At 39.4% G+C, this 22,576-nt stretch overlaps 2 long non-coding RNA genes across 2 annotated transcripts in view; one reads left to right on the top strand and one right to left on the bottom strand.

Annotated features, from left to right (window-relative positions):
• LOC110395533 overlaps nucleotides 1-11,245 on the top strand; it is an 87,235-nt gene extending 75,990 nt beyond the window's left edge. The window contains exons 7-9 of the long non-coding RNA XR_002436440.1: nucleotides 498-590; nucleotides 3,715-3,802; nucleotides 6,305-11,245. This is a non-coding gene — a long non-coding RNA (uncharacterized LOC110395533). The remainder of the gene's footprint in view (nucleotides 1-497; nucleotides 591-3,714; nucleotides 3,803-6,304) is intronic.
• LOC110395534 overlaps nucleotides 1-22,300 on the bottom strand; it is a 29,575-nt gene extending 7,275 nt beyond the window's left edge. Inside the window, exons 1-2 of the long non-coding RNA XR_002436442.1 lie at nucleotides 22,193-22,300; nucleotides 479-563 (exon numbers count right to left, since the gene is read on the bottom strand). This is a non-coding gene — a long non-coding RNA (uncharacterized LOC110395534). The remainder of the gene's footprint in view (nucleotides 1-478; nucleotides 564-22,192) is intronic.

The following is a 22,576-nucleotide window of genomic DNA, read 5'->3' as shown; positions in this document are numbered from 1 at the left end:
TAATATTGTATTCTATTACCAAAAACTTTCTAAACTGAGTGCTCACACCCTTTTTAGAACACTTAAATATATATATTTTTTACAGTGCAAGTCCCAGGAGAGATCCCTCCCAGACTCTGTGGGTAACCCTCCTAGGCCAGGGACATATGTGTTTTTATATAAGTGCTATAAGTCTGGAAAAAAAAAAGGTGAATTTTGGTTTTGAATGAAATTATAGGCAAAATATGTAGAAGAAAGTTAAACTCCATGACAGCGTGATGCCAGAGTACAAGTTGTCGTGGTTCTGAGTGCACCAAGAGACTTGAATAGCCCCAACCAGCCTCCCTTGGGACACTGATCTTCACCATCTCCCTTAGGCCTTGAGATTCAGCTAAGTTCAGGATCTGGCCCGCAGTCCTATCCTGAAGTACACTGTAGGTAATCTAGTAGCCAGCCCTGTCCCCTGCTATTCCTGACTGGCTCTCTGTCATTGCTTTACCTTGACTGACTGTGACCAGAGTGTTGATGAAGGACATCACTCTCAGCAGCTCCAGGTCAAGGACCAGCAGTGCACTTGCGACTACCTGACAGGAATAAGACAGGAATGTAAGGTAGGTTGGCTAGCAGAAGTGATATTATAATGCTGTATGAATGACAGAATGGAAGAAAATAACGTCAAATGAGGAAACTAGGGTAAAAATTTTAAATGAGGAAGACGCAGTAAACAATTTAGCTGCATCCAGAAAGAATACAAGATTGTGTGTATTTCTAATTGTCTTGCTTTAGTAGGAAATTTAGTATTACTACTCGGGGAGGATAGTAGTGGGGCTTTAATCTGCTTTAGAAAGAGATCAAAGAAGTTGTCGGAGCAGAACTGAAAATAAGAATGAGAAAATTAAATTATAACCATGTAGCCGGAAGAAATGTCATAGTGAGGAATGATATAGTTTTAAATATCATGAATGACTACTTGTTAAACTTACTAGTCAGAAAACCCACAAGCGAAGGAGCAATTTGGCTCAATCTTGAGTGGATGAGATGTGGTTCTCAAGGTTATTTTGAAGACCTGCTCTGTAATTATGACTACTATATACTCAAATTTAGCATTCTTTGCAAGAATGAAACAGATTTAATTTCAAAAAAGAGAACATAAAAATGAAGAAACTTGTTAAAAACAAATTAAAAGGAACACAGAAGAACAAAATTCTTGCAGACAATCTTGACATTATTTAAAGACAACTAAACTGGAGTTTCACTCTAAATAATACATTTGAATGAAAAAGATGCAAAAAAAAGTCATAACCATTAAAATAACAGAATAAAGAAAGGTGATAAAAGTTAAAAAGTTTTCCTTAAAAAGCAGAAGTCTTATCTGAAAAGGGAAACAAAGAGCAAACATTCAGATAAATCAAATGTAAAGCCATAAATGGCTGATGGAAAAAAATTTTGAAGATTAAATTGAGCAAATAAGATCTTCCTTGCTTCCTTGCGGAAAATGTGTACAATCTGTAGAGCTAGTAGAACTGAGCGTAGTGACAAACTCGTTACAAAAAAAACATTAGCTGAATTGTCTTTATCCATTTTCACTCAAGAAGAACCTAGATTTACAGCCACTTTCTTGATAACTGATAAGCTTTTGCAACCATCAAATAGAACAAACTGATAACATAAATGCAAGGGAATCACTTGAGCTTCACTACAATTAACATCAAGTGATACAGTAGTCAAAGTGTGAAACTACCTAAACGTTATTTTAGTTGTAATCTACTTACTAACCCTGCCTCAGTGTCAAAGAAATAGAGAGTAACAAGTGAAAAGACACATTTTAAAATAGAAATGAGAGAGGTTGCAAGTGACTTACAACAGAAAATGTGAGTTCTATTCAGGTGATACTGATAGAAACTACAGAAAATAATAAATCTGCTCAACACGTGATGTCCTAGTTATATTGGAGCAGCTTTTGTAGTATAAAGTAAAGGCTCATATGCATAACTATTTGGATTCAGCAGGTTCATTGATAAAGTTTCCTGAATTTTCCTGACATCTTTTGATGAGTCATCTCTCCATCGAAGCACAAGAAACTAACCAGTCCTGATATAAGGAAGAAAAGTTTCTAAAAAATTCTAAATTCTAAAAAATTAACTCAGAAGTCCATCAAATTTTTGGAAGTAAACTGTTTAATACATTCATATTAGAACTGCTAAATGGGATAAGTAGTGAATCTGGAGATGATACAAAATTATCCAGGATAGTAAAAATGAAAACTTTCTTTATGTAAGAGTTACATGGTATATCATGACTGAGGAAGAAAATGGCATATGAAAGTCAATATAAATAAGAGCAAAGTAATATATATATAATGACTAGGTCTAAATCAATTATTGCCACTGAAAGAGATCATAGAATCATAGAATTATTTACGTTGGAAAAGACCTTTAAGATGATCTAGCCCAAACACCAACTTAAGGCTATGAAATTCACTATTAAACTACGTCCCTTAGTACCACTTCCACATGGCTCTTAAAGACTCCAGGCATGGGGACTCCACCTCTGCCTGTTCCAATGCTCAGCCATCCTATCAGTAAAGAAATTCCTCCCTGTATCCAAACTAAACCTCCTCTGGCAGAACTTGAAGCCACTTCCTCTTGTCCTATCATTTGTCATTTGAGAAAAGAGACTGACATCCTCCTCACTGTAACGTCTTTTCAGGTAGTTTTAGAGAGGAGTGAGGTCTCCCCCACTCAACCTCCTCTTCTCCAAATTAAGCAACCTCAGTTCCCTCAGCCAATCCTCATACATCTTGTTTTCTAGTCCCTCCACCAGCTTTGTAGCTATTCTCTAGAAGTGTTTCAGCACCTCAATATATTTATCGTAGTGAAGGGCCCAAAACTAAAAACAGTACTCAGAGTACCAAGAGACAATCGTTTCCATAGTTCTGCTAGCCAAACAATTTCTGATGTGGGCCAGAACCTTTGGTCTTCTTGGCCACCTGGGCACATTGCTGGCTTACATTCAGACAGCTCTTGACCAGCACCCCAGGGCCTTTTCTGCTATGCAGCCTTCCAGCTACTCCTCACCAAGTCCATACTGCTGCATGGGGTTTCAATTCAGGTATCAGCGCAGTGTTCAGACACGAAAAAGATGAATGGAATGTTGGAGACTCTTGCAGAGGGACTCAGCAGAAATCCTGTCTTACTACTGTAAAAATACAAATGCCACATGCAGATATGGCCTTCCACCTTCTCCAGCATGACAACACAATATTGGAAAAGACATGGTAGAGTGACAAGGCTGGCCATCCCACAGATTCTGTGTGAGAAGACATGAAACATAGTGGGACTTTCATCTGGGAAAGTGATAGCACCTTATCTACAAAAAGATGAACAGGAAATTATGATTGCATATTTCTTATGATGAAAGAACACAGAGCTGAGTAAGATGAGCAGATAGCCAATTTCAAAGCAACAAAAGGAATTTCACAAAGAGCTGTAGTCTGCTGAGCATTTTTTTGCCACAGAAATTTGTGGATATCAAAGGCATGAATGGGCACCAAAAGTGACTAAAACAACTAATGGAAAAATAAAGAAAATGTCTAAGGTTATAAACCTGTGCTCTGACATTCAATTTAAGATATTGCCATTTTTTACTGGACAAAACGAACATATACCTGGGGGAATGTACTGATATCCTCTTATTGTACACTTTCTAATCATCCATCTCTTTTCACTGAAACAGAAATCTGAAATAAGCATACCTTTGTTCTTCTTGTATAATGACTGCCCCAAAAATGCTGGCACAAAGACATTTAAAAAAATGAAGACAGGTGAGTTAAAGTGTATGACAGTATTTTTTTAAGATCTGCTATACTGAACACTCATGTGATTGCTATAAAACATTTCTACAGTTTGACCTTTTGTGACTAACCTCAGCTTATAAATAATGTTAAATTGCAGAAATGTAATACATTCAATTTCTATTTTCCAGCCTCCAGATTACTAGCAATTACCAAGCTTAGCTACAAGGACAAGATTTTTAGATACTCAGTCCTCCCGGACCCTTCACCCCAAAAGAGCTCTAAAAGCCCCTTCTGAAATAATAATTTTATGATTAAAAGTAGATCAGGTTGTATTCTATCTAAAACTGTTATCTTACTACTACTGAAGATACAGAATTTCCCCAGAGTGTCCAACAGACAAAATAAGATACAAAATGATTGTTTATTATAAATACACTTGCTTTTTTTTTTTTTTTTTTGAGGGGTTTTGAGGTTGTAAGCTCAGTGGAAAGTGACAGATGCTCACAATTTCTCATTAAAAGGGTAAAGAAGATCAAGAGTTAAGTCAGTGTTCTATAAATACTCCAGAAAATGACATTTCCATTTTTATGGTATGCAAATCAAAAGGTCAAGGCTGAATGCTTGTTTTCATTTCTCTGAAGTGTCTGTTCTGTCAGTGCTATTTCACAGCAGCTGTGTTTCCGTCTATAATGTGTATTGCTGTAAAACAATAGTTACATGGTGGGACGTAGGTGGAACCCTGCTTTGAGGCTTTGCAGGGTGATTGTGTTTCAAATCATCCTCACTATCTACTGAAACTCACATCATGGAAACAAACTTTAGAAAGAAGACAAGGAAAATGTGGAAAAAGTGCAGAGGCAGGGTTGTAGTTGAAAACGTTTATATAAACTCTAAATAGAATAACCTAATGGAGACATGCCACTGTCACTGCTAACAGTGTCTTCAGTCCATTATATTTAGAAGGATCACAACCAAGTGGTCCCCCGTTTCACCAGGGACTTGTCAGTTCTTTCTCTTGCTGTCCCTACAGTGGGAGGAAGAAGCAAGGAAGCAAAAGAATTGTGCAGAGGGAAAAGAGCAAGGTGTTGAAAATGTGTACGATTGCCTAAGGATGTTGTCTTTGCAATATTTGTGCAGTCTTCAAAACTGCGGTGAGAGCAACATCATCGAGGTTATGAGCACAGTAAATGGAAACATTTAGTGGTATGATCGATTCTGGGAAGAGCTACCACTTTATGAAGAAATAACCATGATCAAATTTTCTGAGTAGACAAAGTGTCCTGAATACACTTTTAGGCCCATCTTTCAATTCTGATTAAACACAGTAGGGCTGTCATTGATACCAAATAAGAGTTGCTGCTGGCTTAAATTTACTTCCACTCACATTTAAGAAGATATCTTTATCCTGTGGCCTGCATCCAAATACTCAGTATTAAATCCCCTGGTGTCACTTTTAACTGATAGCCTGCAATTAGTGTTTGATGGTCCATTGATGCATTATGCAGTTCCTCCTTCTGAAAAAGTTTTCTCTTTCTTTAAATTGCCAAGATTGGAAGAATTATGTTCTAATCCCTGACTTCATCCAATTCATTTTGAAACATAATGTTTTTCAATTAAACCTCCCATTGGGAACTCATTCACTGCCATCACACCAGCACAGCCAGGTTGCCTTGATTAATTACTAGCACTTTCCCTTCTTCAGAAATGGTCAGTAACAGTTCCAATAACTGGAAAGCTTTAGAAAAGTTACTGAGTAAATCAGTGTTTTATGTCATTCCAAACCTGAAGCTTCAAAGAAATCTACAAAATAGAAGAAAGAAGGCAGAAGGTTCCAGGGGACCAGAATTTAAAAATCCAAGTATGCAAGGTTTAGAGCTAATTCAATTCCCATGCTAATAAACCCAGTTCATACTGGAAAGCCAGTTCACTCAGGTAATAGAATTCATCAAACAGAGGATGAGTTTGGGAATCAAATTACACTTTCAGTACTGGAGATGCAAAACAGCTGCCAGATTTACAATTCCTAGTACACAGGAGCTGTATCTTAAATATTCATAAGTTAACACAGAAGAGAAAACTCACACATGGTGGAGATTAAACTCAGTGTTTTTCATTCTCATGAAACCTACAGCAGGGACTATGGCAAAACAGCATCTATTCTAAGTTAAGTTTTGGAAACAGAACTTCACACATAGACCAAACTTTGCAAAAAAAATTTTTCCCAACTGAAATTCAGCTTGATTATCATTTACCTACAGCATTACCTGTGTGAAAAGTTTAGGATTAATAATTAATGAAAGGAAACAATCTTAAAACTGTGATTCTCGTGAGAAAAAAAAGAAGGTAATTTTTCCCAAAGTTTATCCTCGTTACTTGTTTGGTATGCAATTTGTAACCAAATTGGTTATGACTTGGAATAATCCTTTTCATTTATTTTAAAATATAAACTAAGATATAAACATAAACATCAATTTATTTATTTTTAACAATTCTTTAATTATTTAAAAATATTTCTATCACCACCATTAGCTTAAGAAGTCTGCAGTGCTTTAAGACTGATTCCTACTCAGTAGACTACAGGACCAACAGGCATTTTACTGCTCAGAGACAGTAATCAAGATGTCAAGAATGTTAACTTGCTTCAATAAATATTGCTTTTATTACTACATCTATTGTACTTATTTTAAATTAATTCTTAACTTGGCCTATTTTCCAAACCATTTAACTGTAACAGAGTAGACAAAGGCCTCTAGCCAGGAATTAGTTGAAATCTTCTTTCCAACCAGTGGTAGGCATGGAGAAGGGAAGAGTGAATTCTTCACAGCCCTTGGATATAACTTTATTCTTATCAGTTAAGGCAGATATTTATTAAGATATGAAAATATCTCTTAGTGTGCAATCCAAGAATGAACCATATTTTTATAAATCTGACCTTCAGTAGCTTCTTAAGATGAACTGACACACCAAATAAACTTTTACCTCCAGCCATCTTACTGTTGACACATCTTTGTTAGCTGCCCTATCTCAAACATACATCTTTCTTTTAACACGATATGAGCAGAAGTACAATCAGGAATAAAAAAAAATAGCCATTAACAGGGAACCACTGGAAGATCCAAAAGAGAGCAGTTTTACTTTCCAGTTCACTCTCTCTTACAGCACACCAGAGCTCAGACAAACGACCATAATGCAGTTTACCTCAGCTAAGCCAGTAGTCAATGGCTACCTAAGTATACACACCTAACCAGCAGCAACACAAGTTAATTAAAATTCTTAGGGCTTCAATGAAATCAGATAAAGCCAAATGAAATTACATTCCATTTAACACAAGTGCGTGCATCACATTTTGCCACCACTAAATCCATGAGCATAATGCCATAGAATGTTGGCTCCTCAGAAGACAGCTCTGCAACCTTGCTGAAAGTTCGGGTATTCAGAGACTTCAGACAAACCCAAGTCTCCTCCATCCACCCTGCAAACCCTACCAGCATTCTTTCTCTTTTTCCTGGATGCCCCACATCCATCTCTTTACCAACTGTCCACACCTCATGCTCACCATTATTCATCCCTTACCCAGTTTATACTAACTCACATCTTCCTGGCTTGTTGGGACTGAGAAATAGAGTATCACAGAATCACAGAATTATAGAATCCTTTGAGTAGGAGGGAACCTTCAAAGGTCACCTAGTTCCACCCCTCTGCAATGATCAGGGACATGCATAGCTAGATCAGGTTGCTCAAAGCCCCATCCAGCCTGGCCTTGAATGTCTCAAGGAACAGGGCATCTATCACATTTCCGGGCAACATGTTCCAGAGCAATGGCCCTTGATCATTAGGAGTAAAGGGGAGAGATACAAGGAATGAGAAGGTCTGGCTCAGCACAGCATAACAAGACTCCTGGACAGCCATAGGGTTTGTGCAGCTGGCAGCGAGCATATCTCTGACATTGCCTCCATTATTCTTAGCAATGGCAAACCCTCTGCACTGCTTCTGAGCTCCAGCAGGTCACATACACAACCCAGCCAGCTTAAAGACAGGCTTGTTCTAACTTATCTCCTCTGGAAGTGTAAAATATACAAGTAATTACAATCGGATGTTGATAAAAAGTTTTTGTGTGACCATTATCGTTATAGTGAAGTGACCCAAAACTCTGGGCTCAGATACTTTCTGCCACGCATTCTTCTTTGATGGCAGAGATAAAATTTGCAGTCTAATTTGGGAAATGCTTATTTAAATTGTGTGTAGTTACAGAGATGTACAAAGGTCAGTAAAATTAAATACTTCAAAAAAATAAAGAAATTGATCCATTTGTTTTTCTTAAGTGTCCTTGTTATTTAGACATGATGGTATATTTTTCTAAAAAAAAAAAAACCTTTTCAAGAAAGCTGTAATTATCTTGAAATACATTTTCTGATGTATGATAAGGAGTGGATTATCTTGAAAATGGGATGTTGGCTTCATTTACATATCAGATCCGATTCACTATTAAACTGTCTTTGGTTTTGCTTCCTGGATGCTTAATAAGAGAGAACATTGTCCCCTTAGAAGGACTTGATTTTATGATTTATCAAGAGTTATTAACTCCCACTGAGGTCAAAACTATCACACAAGGCCAGATCCCAGCAATATCTTAAAGGGAACTGGAATAGTTCTGTCAAGGCCTTGCTGCATTAGAAACAAGATTAAGGAAAATGTGGCTTCCAAAGGGGGATAATTTTCATCAAACTATATATCATCTTGGTCAGTTTTTTCAGCTGAATTCTGCCATTCTATCTTTGGGGAGTTAGGTTCACCTCTGTCAAAGGCAAAGTTGGGATGGATTTGTTCTGCTGTGTTAGCCTGAGCAGCAAAGAAAAGTTTTCAGCTTTCTTGGATGCCACAGCAGAGCTGGTGGTTACTCTAATACAGAAAAATCACATGCCATCACAAAAGTCTCATAGATCACTGGCCCTGAACTACATAAGCATCAGGAGCAGAAGAGTGATACTGCAAACTGCCCAGATACCCCTTGTTTTGCATTATTCATTGCTTACCCCGCTTTCAGAAGATGTAATTCTGCTGCTCCTCTCTGACAGACTGGAGACCAGGCCTGGTTTGGAACAGCCTGGGAATGAGACAGTAGCACTGGGCCACCAAACTGAGCTCCCACAGAGATCATGCAAAGTGCTGAGCCATGATTCTTCATGTGGGGACAGAACAAACAAAACCCACTGACATTAGTTCCAGCATTTGCTAATTCAATACCTCTGCTTCCTGCCATAGCAAATCCAGGCCCTATGGGTTTCTGCTGTGCTTTCCTCATCCCAGTGACAGTCTCACATACTGCCAGGCAACTATTCACAGAACCTTTATTGTTTCTGCTCCAAGGGCAAGCTGCAGTGAGGTCACTGTCAGATCAGTATCCTCATCCCCAATTTAAATACAGAACATTGTTTCCAACAAGCTAGCTCAGCTTTATTAACAGAAATTTATTTTCACTAGGATCTTTCTAATTCTGATCTTCAGACTGGCAGCCAACTAAGTGACGAGTGCTTATGGACTGTGGGATTGGTTACAGGCACTGCGTCTCATCTCTTGTGTAGATACATATATAAAAAGAGCACAGTTTACTTGGGCCTTAATATCTGCCACCAAATAAGCATCTCACACTGATAAGGGATAATACTGTAATAGAAATGGTTCCAGAAAGGTGAGGGAGGTGAAATTAATAGATGTGAGCTCAGCACAGTGCCATATTTTATGTCTGCTGCTGAGGTGGAAGGATGTTCCTGAACCAGTTGTTCCTCCAATGCCTGCAGCTCTGTGCTGTGCCAGCACTCACGCAACTAAGGGTGACATATTTCTCCTGTACAATTCAGCTGTTCTGTTTGAAATCATACTGTCTTGATAGAAAGGAAAATAAATAACCCACAAGATATAAATATCCCAAAATAATTTGGGATAAAGAATATACAATGGAGATAGGAGATTCCCACCCTGGGGCAGAGGCTGCTCTAGCTCCACCAGCACACTGCACGGTCATAAATTATCTCATCACTGTGATCAGAAGCTCATTTTCAGGTCTGAAGATTCTCTCCTTTGCTCTGGAAAGGCTCTCACATGCTGACTCACATGAGAGAGTCAAAACCCAACAAGCCTCAGCCCTTCTGAAGGAAACTAGCCCAAGGTACAGAACTAGCTGCAATGTGACCTGGCTTGCTTCACAGCAACGTGTGATGCAAATACCATTACTCGTAAAGCTCAGAGGTTAGCCACAGGTTGTGCAGGGCTGTAACAAAAACGTTACAGGGAACAGTCATGCTTTGCTTGCTTGATGGGAGGTCCCTCATCTGCACGTGAAGGGCAAGTCGCACACAGCTCTCTCCACAAATGTGAGTGAAAGGAGATGAGTTGCATGTAACTCACTGCCTCTCACCTTTCTGTACTGCTCCAGAGCTCAGCATGGATGTCAGATGCTGTCATCCTGTTTTAAAACTGTATGGAAAGGTGTAACCAGCTGGAAATCCAGCTGTGTTCAAGGAGAGGCATTGCCAAACTGTCAGCATCCTTTCTGCCTGCCAGGCCCCACACACCCAGCTTGGTTTTTAATTGTAGAAACATCCTTCCTGTCTGAATGGGAAAATGTGGACAATAGCTCACACAGGCATTGTACTCCCACGTTCCCCTTCTCCATCACACAGTGACAGAAAACAATGCTGAGATTTCCTGTGAGTTGTACAGTTATGCTAAAGTCTTAAAGCATAAATACCACTTCTGAATAGTAAGGCAGAAGTGCAGACCTCTTAAATTTTATTTTCATAGACCATTAATTTTCTCAAACGTTTTATTATAAGTCAGGACTTTGGTGATCCTTATTATCCCCATTACAACTCCAATCTTTAGGCAGGTGTAGCTCCAAATTTGTTCTTCAAGATAAGAGGGGGAGGAAGCTGTATCAGAGATAGAGATATATATATATATAAATTTACACACATATACAATTTAGGTAGCACTCAAGACCACAGTGTAATGGCTGGAGCTAGCAGTAGCTTGAAGAGGAGGAAGACAAGCACCCCTCATTAGAGATGCCAGTCAAACAATAAAAACAGAAAAAGATAGGATAGAGACCCAGGCACTAAGGGAATGCAGTATATCAAAATAGCCTGGAGAAGTGATAGGCCAAACTCACAACCATCTGATACTGACAGTTTAAGAAAATATACCTGACTGAAGTAGATTTATTTTTCTCCCTTTATTTTTCTACTCCTCCATTTTAGTCATCTACTTAAGCATCCTTCAGACCTTATACCTAGGCTTTTGTGGTAAAAGTTTTATGATTACCAACCTCTTGATTACCTTAGCACCCAACAAATAGGAACCCTTGAAAGCACACTATCAACAGCTTTTCCCCAATTGCTTATGGAGAGGTCAAGTTCTTCCCCTGGCTTTCTGGTCAAAAAAAAAAAAAAAACAGTGCTAATTTTAACTTTTCAGGAGAAGAGGGGAAGCAAGGTCAGAGAATAACAGTCTATTTAGTGACTGAAATGTCTTGCCTTACCATTACAAACACCTGACTGTATATTACCAAATAGCTTTCACCTGCATCAATGGAGGGCCACTGGATACTGCCTTAACCATGACTGGCATTTTAAAATGGAATCGTCAAATATCAGGATTTCCTACAAGCACATCTCTCTCTCTTTTTTTTTTTTTTTTTTTNTCTCTCTTTTTTTTTTTTTTTTTTTAATATTTTTTCTTATTTTTATTCAATTAGAAAAAAAAAAATACCTAATCTGACAGCCCTGGTGGTTATGATATGTCACAATTGGTTGTCATGGTTAGTGCTTTTACAGAAGATCCAGGAAGAGGGGCTTAGTGTCTGTGAGTGTCAAACAGCTAAAAACAATAGGGTGCATGAACCTTAACACAGTTATCAAAATCAAGCATAACAAGTTTATGGAAGGAGGCTGCCATCAGAAATGTCATCTTTCACACTTTCTGTTCATATCCACAGAGTCATAGAGGAGAGTTTCTGTTTATCATTTTTTCCTGTTTGTAACCCCACTTTATTCATTAGAGTTACATTAGAAATGCATGCTTTTTTTTTTCTGATATCTGCCATTTTATAATCTCATCACCCAAACTTACTATATTTTTCAGAGAAAAAAAAAAAGAGGGTTATCTTGGAAAAACAAAGAAAAAAGACATTAAAAAATAAAAAGGAGGTAGCAAAGTTTCAGGAGTTGAATGCATAAACACTGAAAATATCAAGAAAAATAAATTCAAATTCGAAATAGTAATGCACTTGTACCACTTAAAATACATGTATTATGACTTAGTTGAAACATTGCAAATATAAGCCATAGTAACTGTGACAGTTAGGCTGCTCTTTCACAAGAGTACTGCAGTATGCCCAACATAAAAACTGAGACAGTCCACAAAGCTTAACCACTTGATTTCCTAAGTAACTGCCTTTTCTTTTAAAGACTTCAATTTGTTGGACCAGAAGGAAGTGGTAAGCCAAAGGGCGATTGAAACCCACGATCCGTCACCACAGTGGGAGCTGATGCACGGCCACTACAAAAACATAGAGAGTAAAACAGAAAATGGGATAAACTGGGCAGACTGAGTACAAGATGCTTGCTCTTATTTGCCTGTGAATCGTGTGAAAGAGGTAATTTCCTTGCACGTGAAAAGAAGAAAAATAACTCTCAGGTGTAGCTTTCCAAAGGACTATCCAAAGGACTGTGCAGGCTGTGCACATGTAATTACCTCTTCACGTTCTTGGGAAATAATGTGATTGCATCTCAACTGCCCAGATGGGGCAGTTATTTCTGGTGACCATGGATTGCAGGCATTTAGAGGGTAAAAAAGGCATATGAAATAATACCCATGCCATGCTCAATGGGGAACGTTGGTGTCTTCCCTTCCTACAGCAATGCTTACTGCCACTTCTTATCCAAGGAGTTATCACAGAACACACAAGCAAATTCTTCCTTATGCCTGCAGTGTACTAATATCCACTATAAATTCATTCTGTGAAAACAGCAATAAGCCCTCTGGAGTGGATGGCAAAGTCTACTTTTCTCTTTGATATAGTAAAAAAAAAAAAAAAGGGTTTGTAAGGAGGAGTCTTGACAGGTTAGATATATTAGGTCATAAAGCCAATTCCTTTGCCCAGTAGCTCTAGAAAGGATTGCATGTTTATGAATGTCTGTAACTATGAAAAAACAGTTAAAGATAATAAATGCTGTGTTAGTCCTGATCAGTGACAGAAACTTATAACAGGCATTTCCAGGGCATTTACAAGCACTGCTAACACTTCTGCAGCACAAGAGATGGAAATTTGGCAAATGCTGTGTATGACATGGAAAAGCTGTGCAGTTTTTCCTGTGCTAAATAGCTGTCTTGAAATTGTGTAGACTTTCTTCAGTTAATAAATATGGATGAGGACAGCAAATTTTTCATTTCTAGCGTGTCCAGGACTGTAGAACTGCCTCTGAACTGAATATCCATTTTTTTGAAGGTAGCCAGCACTCTTCTTCTTTACTAAAAACAGTCTTCATTTCTTTGAACTTCTGGCTTTTCTCTTCACAGTCTGTCTACAAAGCAAGATTAAACTGCATAGCACAGACAAGCCAAACTGAAAAGCTTGATAGTAACACCACTTTGTTATCAGGAGAGGTATCAATTTTATTTTTTGCTGACAGGTAAAGACCCTCAAACAAGCACTGGGCATTTATATCAGTACATCTCTTTCTGACATAACCAAGAACGATGTTTCTCTCCTTGGCCAGGTCTGACCTGCGAACATCATCTGGCCTCACCATCTGTTTCAGCAGCCTTGCAGCAGTGAATAAAACCCAGATGCCTGAAGAAGCTACTGTTCCCGCCACTTCTCTTCTCCCAGGTGCAGTTATCAACCTCAGAAATCAGCTCCTGAACTACTGCAGTACTAAACTGGCATATTAAGATGAACCAAAATCAACAGACTGAAAATGGTCACAGCAAAGGATTTTCCCATTTCCAGTGACAACTCTGGTATTGAAATATACTACTCAATGTGCAATACCGTAATGCATGCCACCAGCTTCTTTATAATTAACAAGCTTCTCTCATTTACACATGCTCTTTTCTCAGTCAGTGTTTCATGTCTGTTCCATGAAGATTTTATATTCTGCACAGTGACTATTTAAAATTGAAAAGAAGGGGAAAGGGGGAAGGGGAAAGGGGAAAGGGACAAATCCATTTTGGCTCTACAGCCTTGTAACAGCAACCCTGTAGACACTGCATCTTCAAACACATAAACACACACTACATCCTAAAGCAGACAACTTTTACACAGCCCCTGTATTATTTCATGCACTCTAAACTGTAAAGAAACATAAATACGTCTTCAAACCAGAGGGGTCCCAGAAAATATTAAAGCCAATTTCTACTTAAGGTTCATTTGAGCCAGTGCCTTTGATCCAAGGACTAGGGTCTGATCCATGGCCATGATTTACTCAGCAACACAGACACTGTATAAAGTCTACCTTGATTTTCTGGATGCCATGAAGTCCCACTTGGAGGCTGCCCTTTATAAAATCTCCAGTCCTTCAGGTTACAGCTTGTTAAACATGAAGACACTCACGTACACATAATGCTAAGATATCATTTTACAGCACAGAACATCTTCCACTCTAGCACATGGCATAGGCACTCAGGCTATGTTTATTCCCTGTTGTTCTGAGGCCATCTGGCACTAGTGAGGTCTATTATCATCCAAAAAAGGGTGCCCACATCCAAACTACATGTTGGGCAAGGTGCCTGGCCCACACTAACTCTCAAAGCACGCTCAGGGATTGTTTGGAAGAGGCTTGGGCTGAGTGCCCAGGCAAAAACCATTCCAGGGACAGCTCTAGCAATTTAACAGTGTAGATAATGAAGCTAGTGCTTGGGCCTGTCTTCTGGCACTGGTTAATTTCTAGTACAAGCAGAGCCTGCAATTGGAAGAAAGGCTGTTCCTTTCACGAAGCATATTTATCTGTCAAAGTGACATAAAGTATTTCACATTCACTGTGTGCTAAGAATGTCTTCGGAGAAGTAAAAGCCTTTGGAAGTCAAATCACAAACAATTTTCTATATTCCAGGAACACTGCGCACAGGATGCTTGAAAGTATGCTAATGAACCAACAAAGGTTCATAATATCGTTCACAAATAGTGGAAATGCATACTTGTGAGTGTGTAAAATCTCTCACTGTACATTCAATACACAGAGATCTGTGCAGTGGGCAGAGCTCTAGAGGGTCTGAGACAAGACCAGGTACAAGGGGTATGCAGAGGATCAGGCATGCACCAAACATGCCATAGAAAGCACTCAGCTGAGTAATCTAAAACCAAATAGCTTTCAGGATGCTGGGCCATCATATCCATTGCAGTGAGCACAGTTTTCACTCGTTGGTTTTCTCTTATTTTTGAGACCACTTACAAACAAAGAAAAAAAAAATCAGCAAACTAAACATGAAAGTTTAAAGGCTCCTGTTGCAAACTGTGCACTCTGTGGCCATTTTAAGGAAAGTGAGGAGAGCAAAAAAAAAAAAAAAAATCTTTTTCTCCCATTTACCCTAGTTTAAATGCTAAGAAATTAGAATAAAAGCTTCTATTAACAAAAAATTGTTTTTTCCAGATTCCAGCAGGCATCACAACACAAGATACATTCAAAACCCTATTTCTTTCAATTCTCCCTTAAAAAAAAAAGTTGTGTTAGGAAACTGCTAGGCACATTTCTTCTGTAATAGCCACAGGCCTTCTGAAACATAATTTTCAGCATAGTTGGCTTTAACAACTTCGCTTATCAGCACGCACACACGTGTGCCCACAGGACAATCCCACATGGCAAGAGTAAACAGAAGCTCAAGAGTGGAAGGGATATGCTAGACATGACACTGGCCTCAACTGTCTACAACTGCCGCTAATCATGCCAAATGGTTTCGGTTGTTTATCAAGCTCCATCCTCGTAACTAACTTATTTATTAAGCAAATTTCTCTCTCTGACAATCAGAAACTTTCTTCTAACTTTGGGACTGAAGTTAGTCATGTTGAAGGAGCCACACTGTTCCTCATACCTTCACTATCATTGCTGAAATCCCTCTGCTGCTTCCCTCTCTGCTATTTACAGAGACATGGCCAATGCCAATCCCAATCTCAGACTAACCAAATTCCTTTACAATATGTTGACAGCATGACGCAGTTATTTGCAATATTATGACAAATCTTCAATAACTGGCACATATCTTTTGACATAAAGTTATCTCATCCTATATCAGAGTAGCTTCCCACCGTCTTCTTTTGGTAAATAGATTGCATTTATCGTTTGTCTTTCATTGTGATATCTTCAATGACTTTTCTTTCACTATTTATTCTAATACTCTGCAAACCACTCAGGTCAGACTAACAAATATGAAATTGCAATTTTTCCTTTTATAGATACAGATATTACAGCAAAGGTTAATAAAATCTCATGAGTTCACAAAGATAATCAGAGAATCAGAGAACTGTATGAGTTGGAAGGAATCTTTAAAGGTCATCTAGTCCAACACCCCTGCAATGAACAGGGACACCTACAGCTAGATAAGGTCACCCGGAGCCCCATCCAGCCTGATCTTGAATGTCTCCAGGGACAGGGCATCCATCACCTCTCATAGAATCATAGCATCACTAAGGCTGGAAAAGACCTACCAGATCATCCAGTCCAACCATCCACCTATCACCAACAGTTCTCACTAAACCATGTGCCTCTACACAATGTCTAAATGCTCTTCTCTGGGAACCCGGTCCAGAGCCTCACCACCTTCACTTAAAAAGACTTTTTTCTTATATCCAACTTAAATCTACACTCATTTAGTTTGAAACCATTTCCCCTTGTCCTATCAGAGTCTGTCCCCTTCTTTCTTGTCTTTTTCAAGAATAAAAATCATGACAGTTCTTTATCATCTGTCCTTCCTTGTCTTATTTTCAGGTATTTGTTTTAACTGTTATATGCATAAAGTGAAAGTCAGCAAAGAAGCTAGTCCAATAATGAAGAAAAATACTGAAAAATTATTTTTTTTTTTACTTCAGTTTTGCACTAAATTGAATCACAGAATAAAAAGTTTATAAGAACACCTTGTGTCACTGAATTTTCTGTAAGGAAAAACATACAAAATCCGATTTTTTTTCATTGATAAGCTTGTTAACACAGAAGAACTTCAGTGAATATTATGCTACAACCCTATATTTGTATGCAAGTAGGCAGCAGTAAATACCACTGAATGAAAATCTACAGGAGTCTCAGAATACTACAGCAGTACCGGCATTTGTCAACAGCTTAAATAAACTGACTTTCTAAGGTTCCATTCATCTGCAAGTCTTAATGGGTATGTGTTCCTCTGCCCCTAAAGTGGAAGTGGTCTTAGCAGATCATAAAAGAAAAGGTATTTTTTCTTTCTGTAATTGAAAACCATGTAAGTAGATCCATGGATTTAACTTAAAGAATCTAACAAAATGAATATTCAGTTGAGAAAGCTTCAGGTGAGAACGATCTACTTGACAATGCTGTAAACAATAAAAAGAAAAACAGAAAGAAAAAAAATGGACTGGAAGTTAAACTCTAAACAATTTAGCAGGCATGCATCCGGCCAGACTGGCTTGGAAATTTGCAAAGTAGCGCTGCAAGTACGCCTGGTACGGGTCAGCTCACTGTTACATTGCATATTACGTGTGCGTATCACGTGAGGTGTGTCACGGGTCAGTCATCTGAGTCCTTGACTGTGGATGCTGCTTTCTAGTAAAACCGCAGGCAGAAATGCTGTTATAATTATGCCAGCTTTAAAAGAACTGAACTTTTTTTTTCAGTTCTTTTACATTTATGTTTTGCTGTCCTTGAAGAGCTGTGCATCTATTACGACAGCTTCTATGTTTGAGCTGTTCCAATGTTCTTTCCAAATTTTGCATAAATCACAAGTCATGGCTGCCTGGCATTCAAGTTCACTTTTTCTCATAAACAGCCCTCATCAATCCCATCAAACACAGGCCCTTTCTTACTTCTGCCACTCACTTCTCTGCAAATGATTCCTCCTTTTGATAAATTAAGTCTTCTGATTTTCACAGAATTTTCGTTAACATGCACATATTTGTGCCATTTGCCTTCCTGCAAGCATCTACTTTTTGAGACTGTCAGAAACAGTCTTCACACTTTCCTTTCTTCTGGTCTCTCCTCTTAGTATTGTAGTCTTTTATTATAAAAAATAATATTTAAAAAAAAAAAGACAAAACCACCAAGCTGCACATAACCCTAGGTATTTGCACTGATTGACAGGGTAGCAACATTATCTGTCTTTACCATCTTTTTGGTACTTTTTTGCTCACAGTTAGTTCCCTTTAGTTCTCTACCATCTACCTCTTCAGTGAGAGCTCAGATTTATGCACAAATCTATTCAACAGTCTGTGAAACTTAAACAGTAAACTCTTCAGACTACAAACTATTTGCTTCTCTCACATTTGTCTGTATTTGTTTTTGTAGAGTGCTAGGCACGTCTAAGTTTGAAATACTAAATATAAGGGCCAATGCCATTAACTCCTTAGACCCCAAAGTTACATGCAAGTATAATGTTCAAGCTCCATATTCTCTATAGTGTATGTTTCCCACTCTGCAAGGAGCATGGTGGAGCCAGGGATTGTGTTAATACCTCTCTTAATATAGGTATAATAAGATTTTAAATGTCTGGGGGAATATGGCATATTGTAGGCATAAATTCCCACTGCTTAAGCTACTTGAGAGGTGCCAAACAAGAGCAATGTTTTGAACTGTTTTCAGATTCATTGCCGTGGATACATGGCATCCAAGCTCACATTCTCCACACACCCAGAACTTCCACTGAATCCTCATGTCGCTGCATGGACACAAGGAGAGTCTGCAGAGAAAATTGCCATAGGAAAGCTAACCTGGGAGATGAGTTTGCCCCTAGCAGAATCACAGAGGTTTTGTTGATGGTTGAATTTCTTAATAGTTCACCACACATAAAAAATATTTACGCTACCAATACTACAATAATGCTTGGCAATTTAAATTTAATTTGGTGGATGAGAAGCTGGACATGAGCCAGCAGTGTGTGCTGGCAGCCCAAAAGCCCAACTATGTTCTGGGCTGCATCAAAAGAGGAGTGACCAGCAAGGAGAGGGAGGTGATTGTCCCCCTCTACTCGGCTCTTGTGAGGCCCCTTCTGGAGTACTGCGTCCAGGCCTGGGGCCCCCAGTACAAGGAAGACGTGGAGCTCTTGAAACGAGTCCAGAGTAGGGCCACCAAGATGATCAGAGGGCTGGAGCACCTCTCCTATGAGGAAAGGTTGAGGGAACTGGGCTTGTTTAGTTTGGAGAAGAGAAGGTTCTGGGGAGACCTCATTGTGGCCTTCCAGTACTTGAAGGGAGCATATAAACAGGAGGGGGAACGATTGTTCACAAGGGTGGATAGTGATAGGACAAGGGGGAATGGTTTTAAACTGAGACAGGGGGAGATTTAGGTTAGATATTAGGAGGAAGTTTTTCACTCAGAGGGTGGTGACGCACTGGAACAGGTTGCCCAGGGAGGTTGTGGATGCCCCATCCCTGGAGGCATTCAAGACCAGACTGGACGTGGCTCTGGGCAGCCTTGTCTAGTGGTTGGGGACCCTGCATTCAGCAGGGGGTTGAAACTCGATGATCTTTGAGGTCCTTTTCAACCCAGGCCATTCTATGATTCTATGAGAAGTAAAAATATGTCACAACAGCAGAATATCTACAGTTGCATATGTTATACACATTATTAATCCCTGACCCTGTGAGTTAATGTGAGACGCAGTACTCATTTAGGAGGAGCTCTCAGAAGGAGCCTCTGAAGACTGCAGCATGCAAGGATTTCCCTGCCAAACCTGACTTTGCAGAAGCACTGGCATCTCTCAGTCTCATCAGTTATGGACTGAGACACCCTTCCCTGCACTACATCCCCAGAACCATCCACCACTCCAGTAGTTTTCTTCTCCTTGGACCTACTTTGCAACTCACCACTGACAAAACTACATAGCAAATATTCCTTTCTTTCCTTGTTCCTCTCTCCTGAGTACCATATTCATTTGCACATCATCCCTTTCTCCTTTCATTGTTATGCTTTTTCACTTATAAATAGTTGACTTTTTGTATCTGACCTTTGGTTTGCACAGTTTTCTCCTCCCTATGGCTCAGGGGAGAACAATTTGGTCTTTCTGGTTTTGCAGTTCTCCCAAGAATGTAATTTCCTTGGGGAAAGGAAAAAGAAACAGGAAAAAAAAAGAAACAAAATCTTCCCCTTTCATATCAAAATCCATTCACCCACTTCTAAGTTTAGTTTCCCTTAGCAAAAGCTATCCTGTAATTAAAACATCGGCAGATGAGAATATTACAGAGCTTTCCAGTTCAAGTGAACATTATTGTTTAACATGATAATCTTGTGTCTGACAGTCTAGAAAACTGACTGATTGACAAACATGGAGGACCTTCCAGACTAAGGCTCACAAGGAGCACTTTTCACCCTTTCCACAGGAAGTATTTGCAGCTCAACCAAAACAACTGGTAGAGGACAGTTGACCCATGTTGATGAGGACCAATGCTGACTTCTGCAAGCAGATTATTTAACTTTCGCAGCACAGAGCTACCCTCCAATAGGGGTTCTGTACACTTTCTTGGAAATTCTTCATTCACACTTACTCTGAATGGCAAGCAACAGCACCCCTGCAAAACCAAGATACCAGAACTTCCTAACTGTCCTTATTACACAAACCTCTCAGTTTTCCTAATCTGGGAAAAAGGGCTCATACTGTTATATAGCACATTCAATAAAACCAGTTCCAGCATCCACAGACGCAATTATACATGTGCTTTTGCTTGTTGTTCCACTTGTGTGAGACCTCTTATGACCAATCATCCCAGCACTTACTCACTTCCATTTCACAAACACAGCCTTCCAGCCCCACCCATAGCCTTAAGTACAGCAGCAGCAAAACTGAGGGAGCTATTAACAGCACTAGACCCTTGGGAAAGACAGCACCTTTTAGACAGGCTTTATGCCAGCTCAGATGCAAAAAGGAACCATCCCAGGATGTAGAAAAAATCCAAACTTTTTGCATACGATATACATCTGTGATAGAACTAAAGAGGGTTCATTACTTTTTTTCACATACAATACACAAGGGAGTAAGTTATAGTTAGTTTTCAGTGTACACATACTGGAAATTTTATGAATGTAAGATTTTAGCCTGAAAAATTGAAGTCAAACAGCTCATCTTTCTGCTACTAGAATGAAGAGAACAACCTCATGGATATGAACTAACTTCACAGGACAGAGCCCAAGCAGCTTTTTTCAGCATGGGACATGCAAACTCCTTATTTTTCATCTGCCTTACAATGCAGGACCTTGTCCGTTTTATCTGGGTGCATCATCTCCCATCTCTAAGTTTTGTCTTTCTTCAGCATGAGTTTGACTCTCTCATTCTTGGACTGCACATCGAGTCTTAGGAGAGCTGGTGGGAGAAGTAGTTCATACATCCTAATATAAAACTTCTGGAGATAGAAGCATAAGGGTATGCACTCCTCTTAAAGAGGGAGGGCAATTGTAAGACAGCAGCTGCTTTTTGTTTGGATTTGTGCAGACAAGCTATTTTGTGCTTTGCTTTCTGTGCAGGTGAAACATTTTTAGCTCATCAGGGCCATGACTGACAGTCACCCAGCGTTGCGTGATTCCATCTGATGCACAGAGCAGAACTTCAGTGGAAGCTCACGAAAAGTAAACTGGCTCTTTGCCCGAAGAGAGCCTCTCCTTTGCTCTCATCAGTGTGCCCTGCAGCATGCCAGGAAGGAAACCTGCTCTCCCATTCTTTCCTCCTGTGTGCATGCATAGTCTGCCCTGGGAGCCATCAGTCCCTTCTACAAACTCTTTTCACACATTCGGGGATAAAGGACTAGCCTCCTAGATTCCAGAAGTAATAACACACTGCCCAGATTTTGAAATCCAGTGTCTCTTCTGCATGTTCTCTTCTCCTGAAAATAAGTTAATTATCAGAGTTCCAAAAAATTTTTATGCATAAATACCATATCAGAGGCGGACATTACATGCTCAGCCAACATGCACAGAACACTGGGCAAACCCACCAACCAGTAGGTTCCCACTTCACATAAACTTGCTGCTGCTTGCCAGTATAGGATTATTTTCAGTGAAAGTATTCAAGGTCAGCTTGCACAGAAAAGATGTATTACACATGCTTGCATGTTTACTCCTTGAACCACAACTAACTCTAAAGAAAGTTGAGCTAAATATTGGCTAACACCCCCAGGTCCTCTTCCTCTGTGCATCATGAATGGCTGCAGCCAGTGAGGAGGGACTTCCCTTTCTGGCCCAACAAAACTTTTACCTGTTTTCCAGGGAGCTGCACACACACTTTGAAATCATGCCAGTCTACAACCCAGCCTGAAACAAGGGCAGCTCTTGGGCAGCTGCATGTGAAGACTGCAGAGGAGCCAATCAGTTTGCTGGGTATGCAAGGGAAATTTCAGGTGGAGCCAACGAGAAGAAGAGAAAGTGCCTGGAGATGCAGGGTGGTCATGCTCTATTGTCCTGGGTGTGTTCAGTGACTCAAACTGTACATTGAAATGCAGTGTTATCATTCAAACTGAAGAAACAAACCTCTGTGGTTTTTTTTATATTAACATAAATTGTAGTCCCCTTCAGCACAGCGGCATCTCAGCACAGTAATGGCATTCTGTGAGTTCAGGCTTACTTGCCTGCAGTTTGTCTT

Source organism: Numida meleagris, chromosome 3 (assembly GCF_002078875.1).
Source record: "Numida meleagris isolate 19003 breed g44 Domestic line chromosome 3, NumMel1.0, whole genome shotgun sequence".
NCBI lineage: Eukaryota > Metazoa > Chordata > Aves > Galliformes > Numididae > Numida > Numida meleagris.
Note: the sequence above shows the minus strand (reverse complement) of the source record. Positions and strands in the feature narration are given on the sequence as shown.